We start from the raw sequence: 25,293 nt of genomic DNA on the forward strand, positions 1-25,293 counted from the left end.
TGTTTAAAAAAAGAAAAGGAAAAAGTAAAAAAAAAAAAAAAAAAAGTAAAAGGGATAAGTTTTATACAAAAAAATTATACAAATCTGTTTGATTTAATCTAATTTTGCTGAGTTTATCAGAATAAATTACATATTTTATTGAAAATGTTTAAAAATTTGGTACACAGGCTATTTCTTGAGCTAGCCAAACTGACAAATATTTTTTTAAGGATAGGCTCTTTGAAAATCCTTTTGGATGGAGCACCGGGGTGGCTCAGTGGTTGAGTATCTGCTTTTGGCTCAGGTTCGGATCCCGGGATCCTAGAATCAAGTCCGTCATCAGGCTCCTCACATGGAGCCTGCTTCTCCCTCTGCCTGTGTCTCTGCCTCTCTCTCTGTGTCTCTTATGAATAAATAAATCTAAAAAATAAAATAAAATCTTAGAAAGTCCTTTTGGAAGCTTCCCTTTGATTTTACTTCCCCCAGCTCCAAAGCATATAATCAGTTGCTCCTCACAATCCTGTCTGTTTGTCACACCAGGTCCAACCTGGCCCTGAATCTTTCTCTGGAGCAGAATGCTTTGGCTTGGGCCCTTGTACCTTTGAATGAAACGGAAGATTGTGTTGACAAAGTGGCACCATAGTTGAGTGCGTAATAGTTACAAACCAAATCCTTTTGTGTTTTGAATGACCTTTTTTTTTTTTTTTAAACTTCAAAGGCACATATTCACAGCACTGCTTGAGAAGTACTTGAGCAGTTTGTTTCCTGGCGGCTCTGATGAGCGTGAGGTCTCATCAGTGATCTCCCACCTGCGCTCGCACCAGGACGAGCTACTTTTCATTGCACGGAGAGCAGCAGCGAGGGGCAGACGTCACTTCTTGGAGTGTCATGAGTGACTCAGGCTTGGGACCTGGATAGCGTGACCTTTGGCACCCTGCCATTCTTTGGCAATGATCTTTCTCTTCTTCAAAGCCACAGTCCTGTCCCAGGGCTTGGCCGCAGAGCCTGTGTGCTCCTGGGCCACAGTCTGTATCTCCTCTGCCTGGAGTGCCCTTGCCTACTCTCCAGCTGGTGAATCCCCACTTGGGCTGTCAGCCCTGTGCCCCTGGGTGGCCCCTTCTGGGTGGTCCCACAGAGTTTTGTGCAGCAGTTTCTCCTGGCACTTGGCGCTCTGGTGGAGGTTAAGTGTCCATCAAGCCTGTGAGCAGGAGGATGCCTCCGTGTCGCGTCTGATGTCTTTGGCTGAGGCTGGCCCCCAGTCGCCCTCACTGTGGCGGCCCGCTGTCATCCAAGACCCCCGTGCTGGCACTGTGCCAGGACACAGACAAAGGCCATTTGATCCTCACAGCCTTGAAGACAGATTGGATTCCATGTTACAGAGCAACAGTATCAATCACAGACCTCTTAAGTATTTTGCCAGGGGTGGCTGGGCCATTAAGGGGTCGTGCCAGAGCGCCTCGTGAAGAATTCTAGACGCAGGTTTCAGAGGCCTTCTAGATGTGTGCATCCGGGTATGCTGCGTGCTTCTCACCTGCTGTCCTCAGTTTGCAGGTGGGCTGCGGCCCCTCTCGAGAGCAGGTGGTGTGCTTGGTCCGACATGGGGCCGCCGCTCTACACAGGAAAAGAGGCAGTGGGGAACTGCCCACAGAGGCCCTTTGTATGACAGGAAGTCCCACTTGTAGAAGGGGCTGCCTCAAAGTGGAGGGGCTGAAAGAAGCCAAGTGGTTGACCTGAGGCCACTGTGACTCATGCGTGTTGTTAATAATGCCCTTTGTTGAATCTTGGGAACCTGCTTCAGCAGACCTCGGAGGCGGCCTGTAACCTCCTGCTCCCGGCGGGCAGTGCACTCCTCTTCCTCTCTTTTCCTATCATGTCTGTCCTTGGTGAATGCCCCCATTTTCTTGCCTGAACAAAGGACAACCTCCTGACCCATTCTGTATTTTTTCCTTCTGCTTTCGCCGGAAGACTCTTTCTGGCTCATCTGGGACTACGTTACTTTTCCTTTTTAGGATTTAAGTAGGTCTCTTGAGTTGTAAAACTTGCAGCTCAAGGAAGAAGTATCCCACTGGGCAAGTGCTTCTGACTGAGAGAAGGAATTTTCGGGGAGTGTTTGATGTGGCTCCTCAAAGATTAGTGCAGGGAGAGTGGGGCTGCACTCTCAGTCTCAGAGAGTTTTGGGTAAGGATGAAATGAGGGTACCCAAATCGACAGCCCGGTTCCCTGGAACTTCATCGCACACATCTTCTTCTATACCTGTGGCCATCTGTCACCTGTTAGGTGGTACCCTTAGGATGTAAGGACACCCTGAAGTCATTGGGGGAACTGGTGGCGGTGATGAGTTGATGTGTCCTTGTGTGCTCTCCAGCTCTGACCACCAGTGGGATGTGAGACGAGCCGCAGGCTTCCAGGAGGGTTTGTGTGCGTGTGTGTAAAATCCCACTTGTGTGAAGGCGTTCTCTGGTTATGTTGTAATAACACCGCTTTGGTTTTTGGCAGGCAGTTTTATGTGTTGTGGTGTGTCTGGGGCTCTTTGCTGGGTTGACATGGTGGCAAATCAATGAGCGCTTGTTCTTTAGTCCCTTAAAATGAGTCTTTGTTGAATGTGACTGCTTGGGCAGTCGGTCTAGAATGCTTACCCTCGTGAGGCAGAAGCCACATCTGTTGAACGTGTTTAATCCTGGGTAACAGATACTGTCTTGAGATTTTGGTGACCTCGGATCATCACCCTCTTCCACATTTATGGTGGTAGAAAAATCAGAACTGCGAAGACCTTTATCATCTAGCTCACCACCTCCATGTTGTGGAGGAGGGACAAGTGTCAGGAGGGTCTGAGTGGGACAGATCCACAGATGACTAGAGCTCCCTCCCCAGTCATGGGATGCTACCTGGGGCAAGTGATTCAGTGGCTCAGCCTTTGTTTGACTGTGTGTGCAATGAGGCCTCCTGTAGACTTGATGTATGAGGGGCCACGTGTGGAATGGCCCAGAGTGTGGTAGATACAATGTGTTACTCCCGTCACCATGTCAGGAGCCAGGAGGGACCTGAGATGTGTGCTGAATTCTGGCACAGGGTGTCAGACCTGCCCTGGCAAGTCCTTAGACTTTATTATCTTTGTCCATTCTTCATCCTTGGACTGCTGTGGACTTGGGGAACTTGTACTTTTGGCTGCCCTGCCCTGGATTATGTTATATACATTACTTATGTGTCCCACTCGGTCCAAACATTTAAACTGGCACCGCAGGTTGTCAGCTGTGGCCAAGTGAGCATAGCGTGACTCGAACGCAGTGGAAATGGTGAGGCTGGAGGGGGCTGGTTGTTGAAGCTGGGAGGCCCTGCTGGCCACGCTAACTCGTCTTGGAGGGGATTCCAAGTTGCAGCATAACCTAATCTTCCAAAAGGCATGTCAGCAGCTGCGGCAGCATCATGGAGGATGAAAGGAAGGGGCACTAGACTTGTAGGCTGTTAGTGGTCTAGGCAAAAGCGGGTGATGGCCTTACCAAAGATAGCCACTGTTGTGGGAATGGGTGAAGCAAGAGGATTCAGGAGGGACTAGTGTTGTCAGCTCTTGGAAACTGATTTCATGTGGTAGGGTCAGTAGGGAGTTGGGTTTGGGAAGAAAAGGAGTTTCCACCTTGAGCAGTTGGATGAGTGTTGGGACCATTTCCTAATGTGGGAAACCCTAGGGCTGGAGTGGGCTCAGGGAGGGTAGGAAATTGTTTGCAAAGACTGTGTGAAATGGCTCAGCAGAGGTGTCTGGAAGGCAGTTGAATACATGAGTCTGGACTTTTGGGCCAGAGACTCAGATCAGGGGACATGATACGATATGTGGGAATAGAAGAGCTTCTTAGGTAACATGTGCTGCTAGAGAGTAGGGCCTGAGTCAGAACCCTGGGGAATGGCAACATCTAAGGCCCGGGCAGAAGAAAGGAAGAAAAAGCAGGAGGGGCAGTGTTGTGAACACTGGGGGTGTGATTGTAGAAGGAGAACACGGGGGTAGGAGAGGGTAAGGATACCGAGAAGACCTGAATCTGCAGCCTGACACGGGAATGGCCTTTGCTCTCTAGTCTGATTAGTCCCGTCAGAGATGGGAGAAGAAGCTGCAGGAGATGTATGGTCAGCTCTGGTAGGAAGCTTGGCTGTGAGGGGTGAATGGGGGAGTGAGGTCCAGCGGCAGGAGGAGGAGGCAGGATGAGGGCCCAGCCTTAGACGGGGTGGGGGTGGGGGTGGCGGGGCCAGCCAGTGGGCGCAGATGCCTCTGAGGGGTAGCAAGAAGCGTCGGGCCTTCTGACCGACCACCTGCCAGTGTTCTGCGAGAGGGAAGGGAGGCAGCCAGGGAGAAGGTCTGCAGGAGCCTGTGGAGAGAGCTGGGGAGAGCTGCCTGGAGGAGGCAGTGACGAGGACCCCCGCCCCCCACCCTGAGGAGGTGTGACTTCCAGGCTGCTCAGGGCTGGAGGCAGGGTGATGGGTTGAGGGTGGTGTTACCACCGGGCAGGTGACGTCTCTGGTTCCCGTGGTGCCGTGAGGGTAAGAGGGTTGAAGACAGGGCGCCGGCCAGCCCAGGACAGAGGAAAGAGGAGGTGTGGAAATGGGGAGGATTTGTCTGATGAAAGACGACTAGGTATTACTGCCCCCTGAATTTCTGTTGAGTTTTCCCATTAACATGAATCCTAGTCCAAAGGAAGAAGCATGGTTTTTACAGTTATGGAGGGAGGTTCTATGGTTACAAGTAGGAGTCAATTGAAAGTAAACACTGGGGAGTAAACATTGAGAAAGTGTCCGGGCATCTGAATGATGAAAACTTTATTGTGTGCCCACTACTCTGCTAGGCACTTTGGCGCCTACAAAACAAATGAGGCTGTTAAACACCTCCCAAGGGCCCGCCCGATCTGCCTCTCCCTCTAAGTGTCGCTGACAGGTGGCCCGCCAGCCTCTCCTTGAACTTAAGCGACGACACTTCCTGAGGATTCCTTCCTGGTATTGGAGAGCTTGAATTTTAGTGAGTTTTTCTTTGTGTAAAGTCATGATCCCTCCCCTTGAAACGTGGATCCAGGTTTGTTATGTGAAGGAACAATATTTCTCTTTCCCCAGCACAAATACATATCTCTTAAAAAGTGCACATGCTAAAGTTGTTTCACAGAAACAAGGCACTCAGCTCCATCACCACGTGGTCTCATCCCTGTCACCCCTGACTTGATTATTTGTTGGTTTAGACATTCAGTCACTTTGCAAATATTTGAACGTCTACTTCATGCTAAGCAGTGGGGTTACAAAGATTAAAACACAGAATTCCTGGCTTTAAGGTTTATATGTAATAAATGTCTCTGCTCAGTTTTTTCCCTTATACCCAGTTTCAAACATAAAATGATTTACCTGCTTGCCCTTTAAAATGGCTATGTGGGGATCCCTGGGTGGCGCAGCGGTTTGGCGCCTGCCTTTGGCCTAGGGCGCGATCCTGGAGACCCGGGTTCGATTCCCACGTCGGGCTCCCGGTGCATGGAGCCTGCTTCTCTCTGCCTGTGTCTCTGCCTCTCTTTCTCTCTCTGTGACTATCATAAATAAATAAAAAAAAAAAAAATAAAATGGCTATGTGGTATCCACTCTGTCCATTCACCATTGTTTTCTCAGTTTGTGAGCATTGACTTGTCTCTAGTCTGCTGTTATAAATATCACTGGGATGAACATTTTGTTCAAGCTATTTTTTTCTTTGAGTTTATTTGCTTGGGGCATATTCCCCAGAGTGGGACCGCTGGGCCAAAGGTTGATAACTCCCTTGTTCTGTATTTCCAGATTTTTCCATGAAGCCTATCAGCCATGTTAGAGTACATTCTATTTTCCTATACCCCACCCAAACTGGCATTGTCCTGTTTTCTTATTTTTATAAGTTATTTCTGTTTTTTTAAAAAGTTGTGCTTTTTTCCCCCTACACAGTAATTTGTTGTGCCAGATTTGGCTAAGTTATGCTGCAGTAACAAGCGAACCCCAAATCTCAGACTTACATAATAAAAATGTCTTATTCTCTCTCTGCATATCCCTTGTGGGGTGTTGGGGGTGCCATTTTGCACAGTCACGTTGGGACCAGGACGATTCAGGAGATTTCCCCATTCCTATAGCTGCAGTGTGATCCTTCCCAGTGGATGACAGCCAGGAAAGAGAGGGCTGGGTACTTTGAATAGGCTTTTCACTAGGTATGTGGCCTGGCTTAGCAGATGGAACTTCTGTGAGGATTCCTGTCTGTGTCCCAGCAGTCTTTTTTCCTTTGTGCACATTTCTGACAACTTCCTTGTGTGTGGGGTTAGGATCCTTGGTCTTCATAGGAGTCCTTAATATATTCTCAGTAATAAGATTTTTATCAGTTGTGTTGAATCCATTTTTCTTTGCTTTTTACCTTACATTTTATCGTGCAGAGGTTTAAGTAATTACATAAGTCTTGGGCACATCCATCTTTTTTTTTCTTTTATTTCTTTAATATCACAAATTTATTTTCTCTTTCTTGGCACCGTGCCCAACATGGGGCTTGAACTCATGACCTGGACATTAAGAGTTGCACACTATACCTAATGAGCCAGCGACGCGCCCCTACAAGTTTATCATCTTCTTAAAGCCAGAGAATAAGCTAATTCTTTGAGTTGCTTAAAATAGACATTTTGCCTCCAAATGACACTTCACCTCCTCCAAATATATATAATGTCAGGTGGTTTTAACTAAGTTAACTTTGGTCCTTGGTGATACTTATTCTGTAACATGAAAGAAATCTGAGCACAACAGTGCAAAACCTCCTCATTTAAAAAAAAAAAAAAAAACACTGAACAGAGTAGGAATAGAGGGGAGCTTCATTGGCCTGATAAAGGGCATGAATGAGAACTCATTAGGTTTGGAAAGAAAAGACTGAAAGGACAAGGATGTCTACTCTCATCACCTCTGTTCACATTACCCTGGAGGCTCTACCTAGGGAAATGGAGCAAGAAAAAGAAATAAAAGACATATAAATTGTAAAGAAAAAAATAAAGCTATCTCTGTTTGCAGATGTCATGTTCTTGTGTATAGAAAACCCTAAGGAATTCACTAAAAAACTAGTAGAACTAATATCTGTGTTCAACACAGTTGCAGGATATAAGATCAATTTATAAAAATAATGGTATTGCTATACATTAGCAATGGATAATCCAAAGAATTACAAGACTCATATACTGGAAACTGCAAAATATTGTAGAGAGAAATTAAATGTGACCTAAATAATGGAAAGATATCCCACATCCAGGGACTGGAAGACTTGATGTTGTTAAAATGGCACTACTCTCCAAGTTGATTTACAGTTTTGATGTGATTCCTATCAAAAATCTCAATTGCCACCTCTTCCCCCTTTTTGGTAGAAATTGACATGCTGATTCTGAAATTCTTATGGAAATATAAGGTATCCAGAATAGTCCAAATAATTTTGAAAAAGTAGAACAAAATTGAAATATTCATACTTCCTCATTTCAAAAATTTCTACAAATCTATAATATATAAGACAGTGTGGTATTGGCATATAGGGTAGACATATAGATCAGTGGGAGAGAATTGAGAGAACAGAGTTCAACTCTTACATTTATATGGTCACTTGATTTTGGATGAGGCCAGCAAGCCAATTGAATGGGGGAAAGAACAGTCTTTCGACAGATAGTGCCGGGACAACTTGATATCTACGTGTAAAAGAATGAATTTGGACCCTTACCTCATACCAAATACAAAATTTAGTTCTAAATAAATCAGAGACCTCAATGGAAGAGCTAAATCTATGAAACTTTTAGAAGAAAGCAGGCACAAATCTTCTTCCCCTTGGATTGGGCAGTGGTTTCTGAGATATGACACCAAAACACAAGGGAAAAAATAGATAAATTGGACTTTATCAAAATTAAAAACTTGTGTGCTTCAAAGATACCAAGAGAGTGAAAAGACAGCTCACAGAATGGCAGAAAATGTTTTCAAATCCTGTATCTGGTAGACAGAACAGATATGTAAAGAACTGGATTAAAACCCAGCAATGAAAGGACAAATAACCCAATTAAGGGCAAAGGATCTGAATAGACACTTCTCCAGAGTTGGTATACAAATAGTCAAAAAAGCACATTAGTCATTAGGGAAATGCCGATTGAAACCGCATTGGGATGTTACTTAACCCCCATTAGGATGTCTGTAATAATAAAGGCAGCCACTGACTAGTGCTGGTGAGGATGTGGAGACATCTGACCCTAGCCACAGCTGAGGGGTAGTGGGGGGTATAAAATGGCACAGCTGCCTCGTGGAACAGTCTGGCTGGCTGTTGGAAATAACTTTTGAAAACAGTTCCTCATGAAGCTGGAGAGTTACGATATGACCCTGCAAGTTCGACTCCTAGATACTACCTGAAAGAAGTGAAGACATATGTCCAAACACAAGAGTTTTGCATAAATGCTCACAGCAGCATTTATAATAGCCCCAAAGTGGAAACAACCCAAATGTCCATCAGCTTGGATGGCGCAGTATTTCGTGATAAAAAGGAACAAAGTACTGGTATGTGCTATGGCATGGATGGACCTCGAAAGCATTGTGCTGAGTGAAAGAGGCGGTCATAAGAGATCACATGCTGCAGGATTCCACTGATGGGAAATGTCGAGAATAGGCAAATCCAGAGAGACAGTAAGTAGGTGAGTGGTTGCCTGGGGCTGGAGGTGCAGGGATGGGGTGACTGCCAGAGGGTATAGAGTTTCTTTTTGGGGTGATGAAATGTTTTAAAACTGACTTTGGTGATGGTTGCACAGCTCTGAACACATGAAAAAAATCACTGTGTACTCTAAATGGGCAAATTGTCTCTCGATTTAAAATAGGAAAATTTTCCTGTTAAAAAATAGCAAAATTCCAACTTCTTAAACCATTGGCCCTCCCACAGCCTCTTTAGGCCAAATGATATTATTCCTTTGTGTGTTCCTGAGATAAAAACTTTGTTGACCCTCCTAAGTTGTGACTTCCAGGATTAAAAAACAAAGCACCAAGGTACAGGAGGAGGAGGCAGAGGCAGAGGATGCTGGCATGAAGGGGAGGGACTGGGAGCAGAGAAGACCAGGGCCTGGCAGGTGCTCCATCTCCAGGGCCTGCTAGTCTCCCTGTGTTCAGAGCAAGGCTAACGTTCTGGTGGCACCACTTGCTGCCTTACCCGCTGACCTTGGTGACTCCGCTTCTGTCCTCCTCCCTTCCCACATCTGTTTAAGGAGGAGTGGATGTCAGAGAGTGCCTGCAGGGCTGCGGGCGCCTGTGTGTCACCTGTATTCTCACCTCCAGGAGCCTGGCTCACTCAGCACACGCATAGGCTTGTTGACCCTCTTCTGTGCAGCTCCTGAATTTCAAGGGGGAGAAGAGATGGGCTTACCCTTGAGCAGCTCATAGTCTGATGATTTACTCTGCAGGGTGTCTTCTTCCTTCATTGCACAGAAAGCTAAAAATCTGTTTTTGCAGTAAGCTGCTCTCTGAATTAGCGAGCAATTAAGAAGGAATTTGGGTTTTTATGCCAGCGCTCTTGCCTTTTGGTGCTGGTTTTGACTGTGTCATAGATGACTGTGTAATAGGCAGGCAGCATGTGTGGGGCTAATCACAAGCATTGGCCTCCTAGAGCCTCATTGCCCCGGAGGAGATCCCCTGCTGCAGGGTACACTGTGCATGTGCCAGGGGAGAGAGCCCCACTTGAGAAATCTAGTAATCGTGTCTGGTAGAGCACTCCCATATTCCGCAGTTTATCAGACGCCTGGTAGATGCAGATGCCACTACAATGCCAACTTGCAAGAAGTCAGGAGCTTTAGCTTGTTCATTGTGATCTCACATCCCTGTAACATGGTAGGTCTCGAGATCTGTTTATTAGTGAATGACTGGGTGAGTAGAGGGACCGATGGCGAGATACAGTGACATCGTTTGTACGAGGGTCGGTAACTGTCCCTCAGTCCTCCCAGAGCTGGGCAGGGCAGGGAGCAGATGCTGAGGCTGCACAGGTAAAAGCCACCACTGTGAGCACTGGAATTGGAGCTCCCGCACCCTGGTCTCCTGTACAATCCAGGCCCACTCCAGCCCAGAGCACAAAAGTGGTTACGTTTCTCATCAAAGGGTTTGCACCGTGGGAGTGTGTCCTGGCCCTGCTGAGTGTTGGCCCTTGTGGGGATCGTGGGGAGGGGAGAGGCTGGAGTCTGCCTAGGCCTGCTTCAAATAATTTTTCTTTCAAATCTTGGGACTCTGTACATGTTCTTGAACCACTGTTTGTATTCTCACATTAATATCAGATTTGCAAATGTGTCATTTTTGTCCTTTTTAAAGTAACTTTTTTATTTTTAAAACTGTGGAACACCAAGTCAGTATTTAGCTTTGGGAGATTTTCAGTCTGAGTCTCCACATTCCCAGGGTGCCTGCCAGCAGAGGGAAGTCTCACAAGTATGACTGCAAAAAATCAGTCCTAGGCACAGACCCGTCCGCTGATGTGTTTCCATCGCATGAGAAAAATGAGTTTAGGGGCATGGCTAAGTGCTTTTGGCTCCAGCTCCTCCTTACATTGGGTGAACTAACGGCTGATGGGCTGTACTGAGACCACGTGACTTTGGGTCTTGCCTCCCTTTGCTGCCGATTCTCATAACCTGGGACTGTTTCTACCTAGAACCGAAAGAGCCAGAGGAGCTGACAATGACCAGGGAGGAGGGGTGGCCATCCACTTGTTTTCTTTGAGGAATTAGCATGTAAAAGACACCAGGGGTAAAGCATAGTCATTTTAAGAGTGACTACAGGACTCCAAGTCCAGAGTTTTGAAATGCTAGTTTCTCACATAGAGAAGTCTATCATCTCTAATTGATCAAGATCTAGTTCAGACGGTATGTTCTCTCTCCCTTTGTCTTACCTTCACCTGTGATCCGGTCTGTCTTTCTGTCTCTCTTTTTAAGATTTATTTATTTTAGAGAGAGAGAGAGAGAGAGGATCTGAAACAGACTCTGTGGTGAGTATACAGCCTGACTTAGGGCTTGATCCCAGGACCCTGAGATCTTGGCCTGAGCCGAAACCAAGAAATCGGCCTCTTAAGTGACTGTGCCACCCAGGTGCCCCATGCTGTCTCATTTCTTGGGTACTTGTTCTGGGTTATACGTAGCTAAAAGGGCAGGACTCTGCCCCCATGGATTTCTCACGGAGTAGAAGGACCTCTGTGAGCCTCACAGTTGGCACGCGACGGGAGTGCTGACTCTTAACTCGGCCAGGCTGGTGGGAGATGGTGGAGCCCAAAGGACCTGGGGAATTGCCAAGTGGCCTGTTGGAGCCAGGCATGTCTGTACCTCCTCTGCTCGATGTCCTTGACACACAAGTGCGAGGTCTTCCTAGAGGAAAAACTTCCTTATCCACTTCTGAAGCCTGCTCTGTGACAGAACAGCATATTTTAAGATTTGAGTTCACATCCTGTAAGATAATCGGAAAGGAAAGGTCAAGCCTTTTAACACCTCCTTGGATATCCCAAAGGTGGAGGCTTTATTAAGTATTTTCAGCTTCTGGGGCTTTCCTTTCTTTTTCATGCCAGTTTTAAGAATAAAATAGATACACCTTTCTCTGGATCCTTCAGAACCATCTCCGTTTTCATTTTTAGGCCTTAGGAATGCACTGCTGAGTTTTTGTGATTCATATCTTCTGCTTCTTGGTGAGCCCAGGAAATGGTTTAGAAACTAACCCCCTAGTGCAGATCGAGAGTGAGGGATTTCAAGAGACCCTACCTATGCTTACCTAAAGTTGACTGCTTGCCATGCTTCAAAACCATTTACATTCTGCATGGGTCGGAAGGCATCAGTTCTTAGCACTGTCACTTTGAATCTAGTGTTTAGCAAGATGATTTTGTTTTACTCTGCAAAAGTGTGGGCAGGGGGGTGGTGATGATGTGATCTGGGGAAGGACTGCTGCGTGAGAACAGGGGAGCCTTCTGGAGGTGGGAGTAGGGAGGAGAAGGTGTTCCAGCTTCATGTCTGTACAGCTGGCCCTAGTGTGGGATTCTCGGCAGTGCTGGACTTCCCTGCCTCCTGGGGCTTCATGGGGTCAGTGGAAAGGGCTTGGGGCCCATGTCCCTGCTCCTTACCCCCCAGCGGCCCTTGGGCACATCTGGGTCGGGGAGGGGAGAGCTGAGCTCAGGAAATGCAGGGCACAACTGCTGCTGGGCATGTGCTTGAAGGACCATTGAGCCAGAGAACCAGGGTGGAGGGGTCAGGGGTCAGGGGTTGACATTGGTGGGATAGAAATTGAAAGAGTGAGGTCATTTTGTTTTACACTCAGGATTCTTTTAGAACTCCTGCGTCATCCTTTCCGCTATTGTCTGCCTGGTGGCGGTCACTGTCCCCTCTCACGGGGCAGCACTGCAGTGACTGTTTTGCCATTCCCCTGCCGTGCCAGGCAGGCCTTCCTGCCTTCAGACACGAGCTTCCTTTTGCCACGTGCCTTTCCCCTGGAGGCTCTCACGGCCTTCAGCTTTGTCTCAGATGTCACCTGTTCAGTAGCTCTAGCCACTCCCTGTAAAAGTACAGCCTCCTTTCCGCCTTCTGCTGGTCACTTTTCCTGCTGTGTTTCTCCACATAGCGGCTACTCTGATTTATTCTCTGTCGGCCACTTACACTGGAGTATGACTCCACAAGGATGGGGATATTCGTCTGCTCTATATCCTGTTGGATTCCCCAGCACCCAGAACATAGTGTGACTGTAGGTATTGAAAGAATGGGAAGCAAACAGCGTGTGGGTAGTTACCATTGTATTCCCAAGGGATATATGCTAATTTAATGAAAAGTAAAACCTTCCCTTTTTTTTTAATTTTTTTTAAATTTATTTATGAGAGAGAGAGAGAGAGAGAGAGAGGCAGAGACATAGGCAGAGGGAGAAGCAGGCTCCATGCACCGGGAGCCCGATGTGGGATTCGATCTCGGGTCTCCAGGATTGTGCCCTGGGCCAAAGGCAGGTGCTAAACCGCTGCGCCACCCAGGGATCCCAAACCTTCCCTTTGGATTACTGCTTCTATTTAATAAAAAAGGCCTCTTCATTTCTCGTTTTGACACAAAATGCATAATATACATTTTCACTGATCACTTTGAACCACTGGCGGCCCCAGTCTGTCCTTAGCCTGCATTCCCAGGCTCCCCTTAGCGTGTCCGAGTCTGAATAGATCACCTACTTGATGAACAAGGGGAGTCTTATGCTAAGTCCAAGGTCATTCTGCTGCATCTCATCTCATTTGCACTAGAACCAGGAAAGGGAACCAATATTTATTTTTTGCCACGTAAGAGAGAGGCACATCCTTGCATTACCGAAGCTAATCCTCATTAAGAAGCCTGCAACGTGCTCATCATCATGCCCATTTTATGAGTGGGATGTCAGAGGCATAGAGCAGTAATGTGATTTGCTAGGGCATGTGGCTAGTAAGACTGAGATGGCTGGATCAGTCCCCTTCCTAGCCACCGCTGCTGGGGACATCCCTGGAGCCCCTCACAGGGTACACAGATCTCCTCAGCTGTGGTGGTGAGCACGTAGAGCATGCTTTCCAAATCTTCTGTTTGATGCTGCTGCTGGTTGGTCACCTGTGTTTCCCTTGGCTCAGTGTGTTCCAGTTTTCCTGCGGTGTGTTCTCAGGTGGACCTTTGTCACTGTGGGCAACACTCCTGCTCAAAGCTGGCTTGTGTTTGAGGGGTTTTCCTAGGCTTTTGATACAAACTAAATTGAAATCTCAGTGATTATGGGGCTTGATGAATGATTTATGTTGCAAAATACTTTAAAATTAGCCCTAAACAAACAAAATAAATTTTAAGAGATTGCCTAAGTATAGTTACTTCATTGAAATTGGTCACACACACACACAAAAAAAGAAAGAAAAAGAAAAAGAAAATGGTCACCAACTGGCAGCAAAGCTTTTTGCAAACAAGTTTTTCTGGTGTGTAAATGAGTGTGTAGTATATCTAAAACAGGTCTTTGGGCATGTGGAAGAGTGGCAGTTTGCACGGGAGAATAATTATTTTCATGGGAAAAAGAGAGGAGGGCTATAGCAGTTAGGGCAGGGTAAGGGGAATGCAGGTAAGGAGGCAGGTCCTGGGCTACTGAGGAAAAATGGCACAGATAGCACAGGACTGAGGTTTCCTAGAAATTCGCTCCCTGGGTCCATTCTTCCTTCAGCGACTGTCTCTGAGCAGCTAAAGGCACTGTGACAGGCACCAGGGTACCCCCAGGAGCTAACAGTCTAGTTGGGAAAATAAGGCTCTAACCAAATAATGGCACCATAGAGGACCTGTACTGGGACAGTGATGTGGGGGGGGGGGGTCATTGCTGTTATTTTGGGGGGGGGGGGCTCCTCGTTGGAGGTGACACTCAAACTGGGCCTTGCAGGTGGGTAGGAGTAACAAGGAAGGGCAGTCTCAGTGCACTGCCCCTGTGGTTGTTCAGGGCCTGGCTAGAGGTGAGGCTGGGCCAAGCAGGTAGGGCAGGCCAGTGCAGGGCCCCCCAGGGCTGAGACCTGGGGCTTATGTGTGCAACTGCCACATTAAAAGGTTTGTATAAATGTAGTTGGAGGACATGCCATGGAGATGGGGCCCAAGGGGAGAAGGTGGGGGGCAGTGCACACAAGTGAAGGGGAAGGGTGGTCACATATACAAAATACCTTAAAAAGTTGTACATTAATGATAGAAACTGTGCTGTAGTTCCTTAACCACATTTACTAGTATTTGAGCACTTAGTATAGCACACTCCAGGGCTTCAGTTATGCTTTTTGAATTTAGTTTGGCTTTTATTAAAAACCTCGACAATCTTCTTGTCATGAATACACATTTCTGTGCTCTCATCAAACTCTAAAACATATAAGGTCTTATTCATATCAAGTTGCTGGTAAAATAAGAGAAAATTTTCAAAGCTTCCTTTTACTTTCTTTGTCTCACGTTTCTCCAGTAGGGAAAAGGACTGGGAGACTGTCAAAGAACTGGCTGTTCTCATAAGTATTTGAGGAGAACAGTGTGAGTCATTGTAGCTTTTTGCTGGTATTTTAGTATCCGGTTTATTTTTAAACAGTTTTGTGCAACTGGAGTTTCTTCCGTGGTTTCTGTTACCATGGCTCCATAATATTTCCTCAAATCTGCTTGTTCATCCTTTCACACACTTCAGCATCAAATTTACAATTCCTTAGAATCAGAATATCTTATTATATCCAAGAATGTTTTTCCAGTTGCAATAGCATTTTGCTCCAAAGTGGAAAAGTTAGTTGTTTTTCCCATCAGAGATGATGGGAGGAGAGAGGGTGTAGTTCTGTGAAGGATAGTGCAGTGAGGGACGAGTGGGGGCCCTTAGGAGGCTCCCAATGGTGGTCTAAGCAGAGGACCAGTGACATCTGTGTGGAACCGTTTCCCCTTTACATTCCACTGGGACATGGGGGACACAGGATTGGCAAGTTGCCATGTTTGCTTGGGACATGCTGGCATTGGACGTTTTGGCTCAGACGTCCAGCAGACTCTTGGTTCTTGGTTCTTCTACAGTGTGAGTGTCTGTCCTCTCACTCTATTTATTTTTAGACTTGATTGAAACTTCTACCCTGGGAAAATCTCTTGTTTTTGTTTTTAATTTTTAAAATTTTTAAAAAAGATTTATTCATTCATTCATTCATTCATTCATGATAGACATAGAGAGAGTCAGAGACACAGGAGGAGGGTGAAGCAGGCTCCATGCCAGGAGCCCGATGCGGGACTCGATCCCAGGACTCCAGGATCGCACACTGGGCCAAAGGCAGGCACTAAACCGCTGAGCTACCCAGGGATCCCCTGTTTTTTGTTTTTAAAAGATTTTATTTATTCATGAGAGATGCACAGAGGGGAGCAGAGACACAGGCAGAAGGAGAAGCAGACTCTCTGCGGGGAGCCGGATGCGGGACTCCATCCCAGAACCCCAGGATCATGACCCAAGCTGAAGCCAGCCGTCCAGGTGCCTCAGGTCTCTTGTTTTTAAGAATCTGTGGTCAAAGGAAAAACTGCTGGTCCTGGCAGTCAAATGCCCTCTCTTCCCTGAATTTAGGATGATTCAAGGAGATACTTTTCTGCATTTCATTGCTTTGAGCAATGTGTATTTCTTAAAGAGTTATTCAGGATTTAAAAGAAAGTCCCAGGGATCCCTGGGTGGCGCAGCGGTTTGGCGCCTGCCTTTGGCCCAGGGCGTGATCCTGGAGACCCGGGATCAAATTCCACATCGGGCTCCCGGTGCATGGAGCCTGCTTCTCCCTCTGCCTGTGTCTCTGCCTCTCTCTCTCTCTCTATCTGTCATAAATAAATAAAATATTAAAAAAAAAATAAAAGAAAGTCCCAGAATAATACTGAGCCATAGAGATAGTTTGTTTCCAGTCTCTAAAAGTCTTTATCTCTTTGACTTTTCAGTGCTAACCAGGTTTTCCTCTGACACATAAAGGTAGTATCAAACTAGGTTCTGGGTGGGGCACTTGAGTGGCTCAGTGCATTAAGGCATCGCATCTGCGTTTGGCTTGTGTTGTGATCCTCGGGTCTTGGGATTGGCCTGCATAGGGCTCGCTGCTCAGTAGGGAGCCTGCTTCTCTCCCTCTGCCACCCCCTTGTGCATGCACACAAACTCTCTCTTTCAAATAAATAAATGAAAGCTTTTTAGAAAAACCCAACTAGGTTCTGGGTGTGTGTTTGGGGTTCATTATAGGGGACAATCTGACCAAATATTTTCAAATTCTGTAAATATAAATGTTGACTCAATAATAGAGCAAGTCCTAATACTTGAGAGTTTAAAGCATATAGTGACTGGGCCTTTGGTTCCTGACACAGTTGCTTCTTCTGACTCAGACCCTTTTGCAAACAACAAAAACATACAAAACTGGTTCCGGGTCCTTCGGAGGTTGTTGCCCAGGAAGCTCCAGGTGGGAAGGTCTTCTGAATGAGTGACTGACTATACAGGCTGGCCTTGTAGAAGAATTTACTTTTTAAGAAGCACTGAAAAATTAAATTTTGCTGTCAGCTCAAGAAACATTTTATGGTTAATCATCTGAGTAGTCTTTTTTCCATGTAATCAAAGAGATGTCAGTATGTGGCTTCGTGAATGAAATTGTTAACAACAGAATATTGCTGTTAAGATCTTAAAGATCTTGTAATGTGGTAGTTGTGCGAGGTAGGGCTGGATGAGAGAGGATGGTCAGGGAGGCTCTGAGGACCTCTGGGCGGAGGCCCATGTGGTATCATGGAGCTTGCCATGCAATTGTCTTGGGAAAGAACATTCTAGGGAGAGGGAGCAGTGTGTGCAAAAATCTTGAGGCAGCTTAGTGTGTGCGAGAAACAGCAGGAAGATTGTTGTAGCTCGAGCAGAACAGGGCCATTGAGGGAGAGTGGAAGAGGGCAGTAGGGGACAGGTCGTGATGGGACTTGGCAGCAAAGGTGAGCATTTAGGGTTTAACTCAATGTGATGGGTGTTGAGCAGGGAAGGGACAGGATTTAAGTTTTTAAAATGGTTGCCCTGGGGAGCCTAGAAATTAAAATTAAGGGTGGATTTTCTGATCTACCTAACATTGGGGTTCCCTGAGAAAACATTAAACTTTTGTTTGCATTTTAACTTTGGAGATTGATTGATTGATTTTTTAAAGATTTAATTTACTTTTTCATGAGAGACACACGGAGAGAGGCAGAGACAGGAGAAGCAGGCTCCATACAAGGAGCCCGATATGGGACTCGATCCCGGAACCCCGGGATCACGCCCGGAGCCGAAAGTAGCCGCTCAACCACTGAGCCACCCAGGCATCCCAGCTTTTAGAGTTTATTGATACCACCTGCATTTTTTGTATTTGGGATTCTGTGAAGTTTTCTGGCTTCTTTTTGAAGAGACGTATTGTGTAAATAAATAATACTCTGGTGGTTGACAATAGTAATGACAAAATGACCTTTGGATAGTCCTGTCAATTTAAAAATGTCACTATTAACAGTGTATGACATTGTTCTCAGCCCAGCCAGCAGCTGGACGATGATAAGTTATGAGAAACTCATCAAATTGAAACCACATGGGGATTTTGGTATAGAAATGTGACCCCAGTTCCTCCTTCCTCCCTTGCTGTTCCTGTTTCAAGGTGGGTACCCGGCCATGCTGTCTAGCCTGCTGAAGCCCGGGTGCTCTCATTGACCCTTCCCACCTCATCCCACCCCTGGCCTTCCCCAGTGGAGAGCAGGTACTTCCACCTGTGACTGAAGTACTCCATCTGCCAACAACACGTAGGAGAAATTGTCGGTATCAGTTTTACTTCGTGGGTGAGGAAACCGAGGCTCCGAGAGGTTAGGTAATGTGCCCATGTTTCTCTAGCTGGTGTGTGGCAGGGCTGGGGTCGTGCTTATTAGCTCATTCCCCCTCTCACATGTCACTGCCCTGTGTATGCTGGGCTCCATGCCCAGCTCTGGGGAGCACCTGTGAGCAAAGCAGGCCAGGGGTACGGGTCTGTCCCCCCGCTTCCCCTAACCTGTTTGAGCAGGCGTGCTTCCAGAACAGGATTCCTGCACAGGTGCTCAGCGAATGCCAGTTAAGTGAGTGCACACACGCATGCATGCCTGCTGACGTTGTACCCTTATTGGAGTCAGCACCCAGTGGAGTGCTGGCCCTCTAGGTCCCCACAGTCAGGCTCACGTCGTTCACCTCTGCCCCTTCTTGGGGTTTTCTGTCGCTGTGTCTCATCCAGGAGACAGTGTGGCCTGCCAGCTAAGGGACAGTCTGTAGGACACCTGTTTTGAGTCCCAGCTTTGCTGCCTGAGAGCTGTGTGGCTTTGGTCAAGTTGCTGAAACACTAGTGTACCTCATTTCTTCATCTGTAAGATGGGGTGGTAGCGGTGCTGCCTCATAGGGCTGTGCTGACAATGAATGATGCCTCATACCTGGGAAGCACACAAGAACTATCGACTGCTACTATGAATTCTGTTGTCTCGTGGGGACAAGAACTGAGCCTCGCTCACTTCTGAGGGTGCTCTCAACCCCCCGCCACTCTTAGCATGGGATCTGGCACTGGACCAGGGCCTAGGAAATGTCAGATGAGGGAAGGTCCAGGAAGAGTCCCACCTGCATGGTGCATCTGGGGGCCGTGGGGCTCCGACGTCATGAGACCTTTTTGAGGAGCAGGGCTGCCAGGACCATGGCAGCTTTTGGCCTGTTGTCCTGGCCTTTTCTCCTGCCTGTCCCGAGTTTGATAGCTTCCCTTGACTTGTCCTATTCCGCTTTCCTCTTCTACCCACTGCGTCCCCTGTCTACCCACTGCGTCCCCTGTCAGACTTGATGTCCCATCCAGTAAATTATTAAATCAGCTCAAGTGTTGCATACCCCTCTTAGCAACAGTAACTGAAATGACTCCTCATCACCCCCTTTGACCTAAATGCATCTGTTCTTTGCTGCATCTGCTGTAGCCTCAGTAGCAATGTTTCTAAATTTATAGATTTCATTTGCTTAATATTTTCATGGTTTTAATAAAGGAAGTACATGCAAATACATTTAACTTACAAAGAATATAATATACCAGGACCCTGAGTATTCACTTTAAAGTCTTCAAGATAATCTAACTTCTCATTAGAAGCCACTATATTATACATGTGGCATCTGCCTCTAAGATTAGGACTATCAGTAAGAAATAAAGTATACTTAGAGATAAATTTACTTTTGAATTTGAACCATCAGAAACTTATATTTTGTAATGTTTAAATTTTCGTATTGATTTGAACCAGAGATTGAATAATCCAAACCGTGAAAGTATTTTTGTTTTTTATCAGCATGCTGTTGATTCTTTTAAGGTGACTTACTTGCAGACTTCCAAATGCATTTTTGAAATATTTCAGGGAGTTTAAAAAGTAAGACAGTTGCTTTCAAAATTCATTTCTTTGATAACGTGTCCCTTTATTTAGTGAGTATGAATGTGGGCATCCATGTGCTTTTTGGGTCTGGATTGAGTGGGTATCTCACCTGTACTGGGCTCCGAGACAGGAGGACATGAAGGCCAACAGAATGTGTTGGGTCCAGAGAGGGGTCTGGGCAGTGGGCCTTGGTGCTGCTGTGTGTTCTGGCTGTGAAATTGGGGGCAGAAGAGAGAGGGTTATGGGGTGGCATCCCAGGGGCTGGTGGATAGACCACAGAGCCAGAGACTCCCACTTCCTGTCTCATATTGAGCAGGGTTCAGGGCCCCAGGACTTTTGTATTCAGTACAACTGACTTTGTGCTGTGATTGGGATATAAAAATAGACACCATGTGGTCCTTGCCCTCAGGCACCCTTTGCCTCCTGAGTGAGACAGATCTGTGGATGACTGTGTTTATCTAAGTTTGGATGGAGTACTGTAGGCGAGGAGCATGCTACTCAGGGCAGCGCAGGCTTCAAAGCTTAATTCTGACTGGGAATAAGACTTCATGGAAGAGGTGTGACATTTGATTTTGATCTTGAAGAATAATTTGTAACTTGCCAGTCATCTGGGAGGTGGTTCCAGGGAGAAGGAATGATGTGGAGGGAGGTGTGAGTGCCCAAAAGGGCTAGGCTCTCCTGGGCCCTGGGGATGACAGGAGGGGCTCTGAGGCCTAGAAGGTGGGTAACCCTCCTGCATTGTCCCAGTCAGGAGTGGGTCATCCTCTAGAGAGCACGTCATAGGATAGGCAAGATGTCCCCTGCCATGTGGCAGATGTGCGCTCCATTCTAGAAGGTAGACAGGCTAACCTTATGAGAAAACCTTGAGGAATCGCTTGTGGGGTTCAGAGATGCTCTTTCTGCCCGCAGTTTGGAAGCAGGATTAAGCCCTTTGCAGGTACATTGCTCCTACCTAATGCTCCCTAATTTCTTGACCGCCCCCCCCACCCATCCACCCCAAGGTGTCACTGTGCCTGACTTCCCAGCAGGGGGTCTACATCAGGAGCCCAGGACCTAGGGGGTTAGAGTGCCTGTTACAGTGTATGTGGCAGTCATGCCTCTTTTTACTCATTTTGTAAAGTGTATGTGTTAATTGCTATCAACTTTCCCTTTAAACTTTAGCATCTTTATGTGCAGACCTCATAGCCCAGGTGACATTTCTGTGATATGAACATGCTCAGGAAGCATGGGCTGTACGTTGACTGAGGTGTGTTTTGCAGTGAGCCGCTGAGAGTGGGTCCAAGCTGGACTTTGGGGTCCAGGTGAGAATGTCCTCACAGGGTGGCTGTGAGGCTCAGATCTGATAAAGAAGGAAAGTACTTTGCAGCCATGAAGGTCACTGCAAGCACATACTCTTATTATGACTTGGCTTTAATCCACTCAAGTTCTCCCACAGTCTCTTGCCAGTAGGAGGCTCTTGTGAAACATTTGAAGCTCAGAGAAATTTAAGAGTTTAATCCCACACTCTTTAGTGTGGGTAGTGGGATGCTGAGAAGTTGCCCAAGGTCTCAGCTGTTTAATAGCAAATTTGGACTGAGTCTTCCAAACATTGGCTAAGAGCCCTCAGTAACAGCAGAAAATGGCTTCTAAATCATCAAAAATTAAATTCTGTTCAATATAGTTTTGTCGGGGTTATTTGGGGCATGTGAATGCCTCTGTGAGTGTGTGTGTGTGTGTATGAGTGTGTATGTGTTTTAAATTGGCATTCCTGGCAGGATGTACCCAGCAATTCGTTGAACCACACTGATTAACCATTGCCACCACTGCCTCCATTCTTGCCTCTTGAGGGGAATTGTGTTCAGATATTCACACTGTCCCACTGGTTTAAAGGACACTGGTCCACCAGGATATCCATGTGCAGGTAACTGGTGTCCATGCTCACCTGTCTCCACCACAGCCTAGGCCTCCTTTCCACGTGAACTTGCTCTTCGATTGTCCCTTCTCTGTCCATTTCTTATTCACGTGCAATACTGTGTAATATGTGTATTATACCTCCTACAATATTCTGATCACCGTGTGAGACAGGACCCCCACAGGCAGCAGCATTTTTCTGCCAAAGTGTGTCTTGGGATCATCCTTTCTCATGGGCATGTAATGTGCCCCTGAAATGTAGACAGAGGTCAGATTGAAATCTTATTAAACCATAGCCGGGAGGTTCTCCAACTGTCATGAGAGCGCATGAACCTGATGAAGCGTTAGGACAGAAATGGGCCGTGCCCCCATCCTGGCTCTGACTAGGAAAGACCCAAACCCCTGAGGTCCGCCTGTGAGGGCCTGGTGTCAGGAGTGACAGGAAGACAGCCTGGGCAGCGAGGGGGAAATGCTCGCTATGCAGCTGAGAAAAGCAGACCACAGGAAGGCTCATCAGCTGTGATTGTGGAAAAGACGGACTGCAGATGGGCAGGGGAGGAAGAGCCCGAGTAAGGAGAGCGAGGGTCGGTGGGACAGGGCCTGGCCACAGGGAGCCCTCGGTGACTCCGCTGTGTCAGCCACGGCAGGGGACAGTGGGGCGGACCCCAGGGCGGGCTCAGCGGCAAGCGCAGCTAGGGACGGGCCCTGGCAGCCTGGCTGTGCTGGACCGCGGTGGCACCGTGTTTCAGATGGTGGGAGGGCTTCCCTGTTTTCCCTGAACTTTCCCCCACATGACATTCTCTGTGGGAGGAGAGGGCTGCTCCGAGGCGCCAACTATAACAGAGTAAGAGGTGTCTTCCCCCCACTCTACTCTGGCTCTCCTTCCATCTGTGAACCTCGGGAGGCTGAGCCCTGTTTGCTTTGAGCGAAGAGCCTGCACGTCCCCCCGGAGTTCCTGAGATTCCCCTTCTTCTCACCAGCACTCTCTCTTAGTTTGCCTTGGGGCCCTTGGTGCCCAGAAGTGCTTGGCCCCCTCTGCTAGTTTTAGGGACAGTTTCCATGGCCACCCCAAGCTGTCTGCTCACAGATGCTGTGTTTGAATCTCCGGCAGCACGTTTCAGTGTGTCCAGCCCACACTGCTCACCCTGGTGGGTGCTTCTGGAGGGGCCTCCCCTCCCTCCCCTGGCCCGTGACTTGCCCAGCTGTGGGTCTTGGTGTCCTTCCCCTGGAGGGGACAGCCTTTAAAACCGAGCATCCTGTAGCGCATACGCAGCTTTCCGTTGTTGAAATAAATGCACTACACAATGTTCCGGAGATGTAAGTCACTTTGTTTGCTGATCTCTATCTCTTCCTTTGAGGACTGTTCACTTTTCCAGATGAAATCACTGGAAACAAAATAGGCTGTGCCAGATATTTAAGCTATTAAAAAAAAAAAAAAGTGTTCCTGCCTTGTTAATGGTGCAAAGCAGTAGATGACCTCCCTTGCTCCCTGAGCACCCACCACATGGGAGGCGGCCAGAGAGCTAGAGAGAAGCAAGAGGCGCCCTGTCCTTTCTCACAGGGGACTGACTGGACACCCAAGAATAGCCTAAGCCAGGGCATGAGGCAGAGGGGACCCAGGAGCCTGTGGGCCCCAGGGGTGGTCAGGCCTAGGGGACTGAGCTGTAGAAGGACTCCCTGTGTGACTGGTGGTAGACAGTTGGGAACTGAGCCTCATACAATACCCCCACCCCACTATTTTTGTAAACCCATTTATGGTTTGGTTTACATATGCAGTGTTGTTTCTTTCCCTTTTTTTTTTTTTAAATTTTATTTATTTATTCATGAGAGACAGAGAGAGAGGCAGAGACACAGGCAGAGGGAGAGGCAGGCTCCTCATAGGGAGCCCAATGGGGGACTTGATCCTGGGCCCTGGGATCACTCCCTGAGCCGAACGCAGATGCTCAACCGCTGAGCCACCCAGGTGTCCCTGCAGTGTTGTTTCTAAAAGAATTCTAACCATTTGAGTTAAAACATCTCCGTAATAATGCTCCAATTACTTTCCACCTGTGGATCTTCAGTCTGTATAAATCAGAACTACTGAGACTTCCATTTTTCTCATTCTGAATTCATCTAGCAAGTTTTTACTGAGTGACTGCTATGTGTCAGACCTTGGGGCCCAGGATGAGGACAGTGAACAAAACAGACAAAAGTCCCTGCCTTTCCAGAGCTCGAATTCCAGAGGGGAAGACGGAGAATAGACAATGAACAAAGGATCAAGTAAATGATAGGACTTGTTGGAAGGAGGGAAGTGCTTGGGGGAGAAAAATAAAGCAGAGAAAGGGTCTGGGAGTATGAGAGCTGGTGCAGGAGGACCACAGGGGTCCAAGAAGACCTGCCTGGGGGCAGGAGGTGGCCACCCTCCTGCTGTGGGCTCCCCAGAGGAAGCTGATCCCAGGGAGTGGAGGAGCAAATGTGGCTGTGCGAGGCCATGCTGCAACCAGCAGAGGCCTTTGGAGGTGACACAGGAGAGCGGAGCCGGCACACTCTGTGTGGGGACTCTGGCTTTTACTTTACTCGAGGGCAGTGATGTGGTAGGACTTGAGTTTTGAAAGGATCACTGTTGGGAATAGACTTGAAGGGACAGGGGACACCAGGATACCCAATGAGGAGATGCCTGCAGTCATTGCAGGGGAGAGGTGGTGGTGGATTTGGACGCAGAGCTAGTGGGGTTTGTGGAGGGGCGGTTGCTCCTTGGGCATGCCCGTGGACTTCAAGCTTCCTCTCTTGAAGCTGTGGGTCAGTCCTGTGGTCCAGAGGGGCCCTCCTCCCTCCGTTTAGCAAAACACAGGCCGCTAACGGAACAAAGAGGGGTATTTTTATTAACTAGTTTTTGTATTGTAAAAGTATTATATGCCAATAGTCATAATTCCTAAATAGTTTAGAAGGTTATGAGGTGGATTGCAAGGTCCCCGCCCCACCCCTAGGACACCTCCGAGAGGAAATCAGAGACCTCACTGGGACTTTGTGTGCACAGGAACACTTTGGTGGACACCAAATTGCTTTTTAATACCAGTGAGCTCAACTCCTGCCTACCATGCTACACCCACTGTCCCCACTTGATATGTGGGCACATCTTTTGTGTCTGCACACACAGTTCCCTTCCCTCTCTCCTCTGGCTGCCCCTGTTCCTGGAGAAGGGTACCGGCATCTTTGATTCTTGATGGACAGTCGTTTTCAGTGTTGTTTCTTTTTGTTGCTATTACAAGTAATACCACGGTGGATACCTACATTTGACTCTTGAATGAATTCATCTGTAGGATAAAGTTTCAGAGGAAGCAGTTGGGTCAAAGGGTAGGTGTTTCTCTTTTGTTAAATACACCACACCTTGAGAGGCGGTGTGTAAGAACACATAAGGACAAACCTGAAATGACCATGCATATGCATTGCTTGGTTTCCAGGGGCATCTCTTACAGGCACTTGAGGCCCAAATTTTTGGCCAGTAGACCAGACAGAGGGATCTGAGTTACCATGCAGCTTATCAGTGATTCCAGGTCCCCCTACCCTGATTCCTTAGGGCCATCTC

General features: G+C 47.4%; 1 protein-coding gene across 4 annotated transcripts in view; it reads left to right on the forward strand.

Moving 5' to 3' along the window:
* Positions 1–25,293, forward strand: part of PACSIN2 (protein kinase C and casein kinase substrate in neurons 2) — a 136,692-nt gene that overhangs the window by 60,233 nt on the left and 51,166 nt on the right. The window lies entirely within an intron of this gene.

This window comes from Canis lupus, chromosome 10 (assembly GCF_011100685.1).
Source record: "Canis lupus familiaris isolate Mischka breed German Shepherd chromosome 10, alternate assembly UU_Cfam_GSD_1.0, whole genome shotgun sequence".
Classification (NCBI taxonomy): Eukaryota; Metazoa; Chordata; class Mammalia; order Carnivora; family Canidae; genus Canis; species Canis lupus.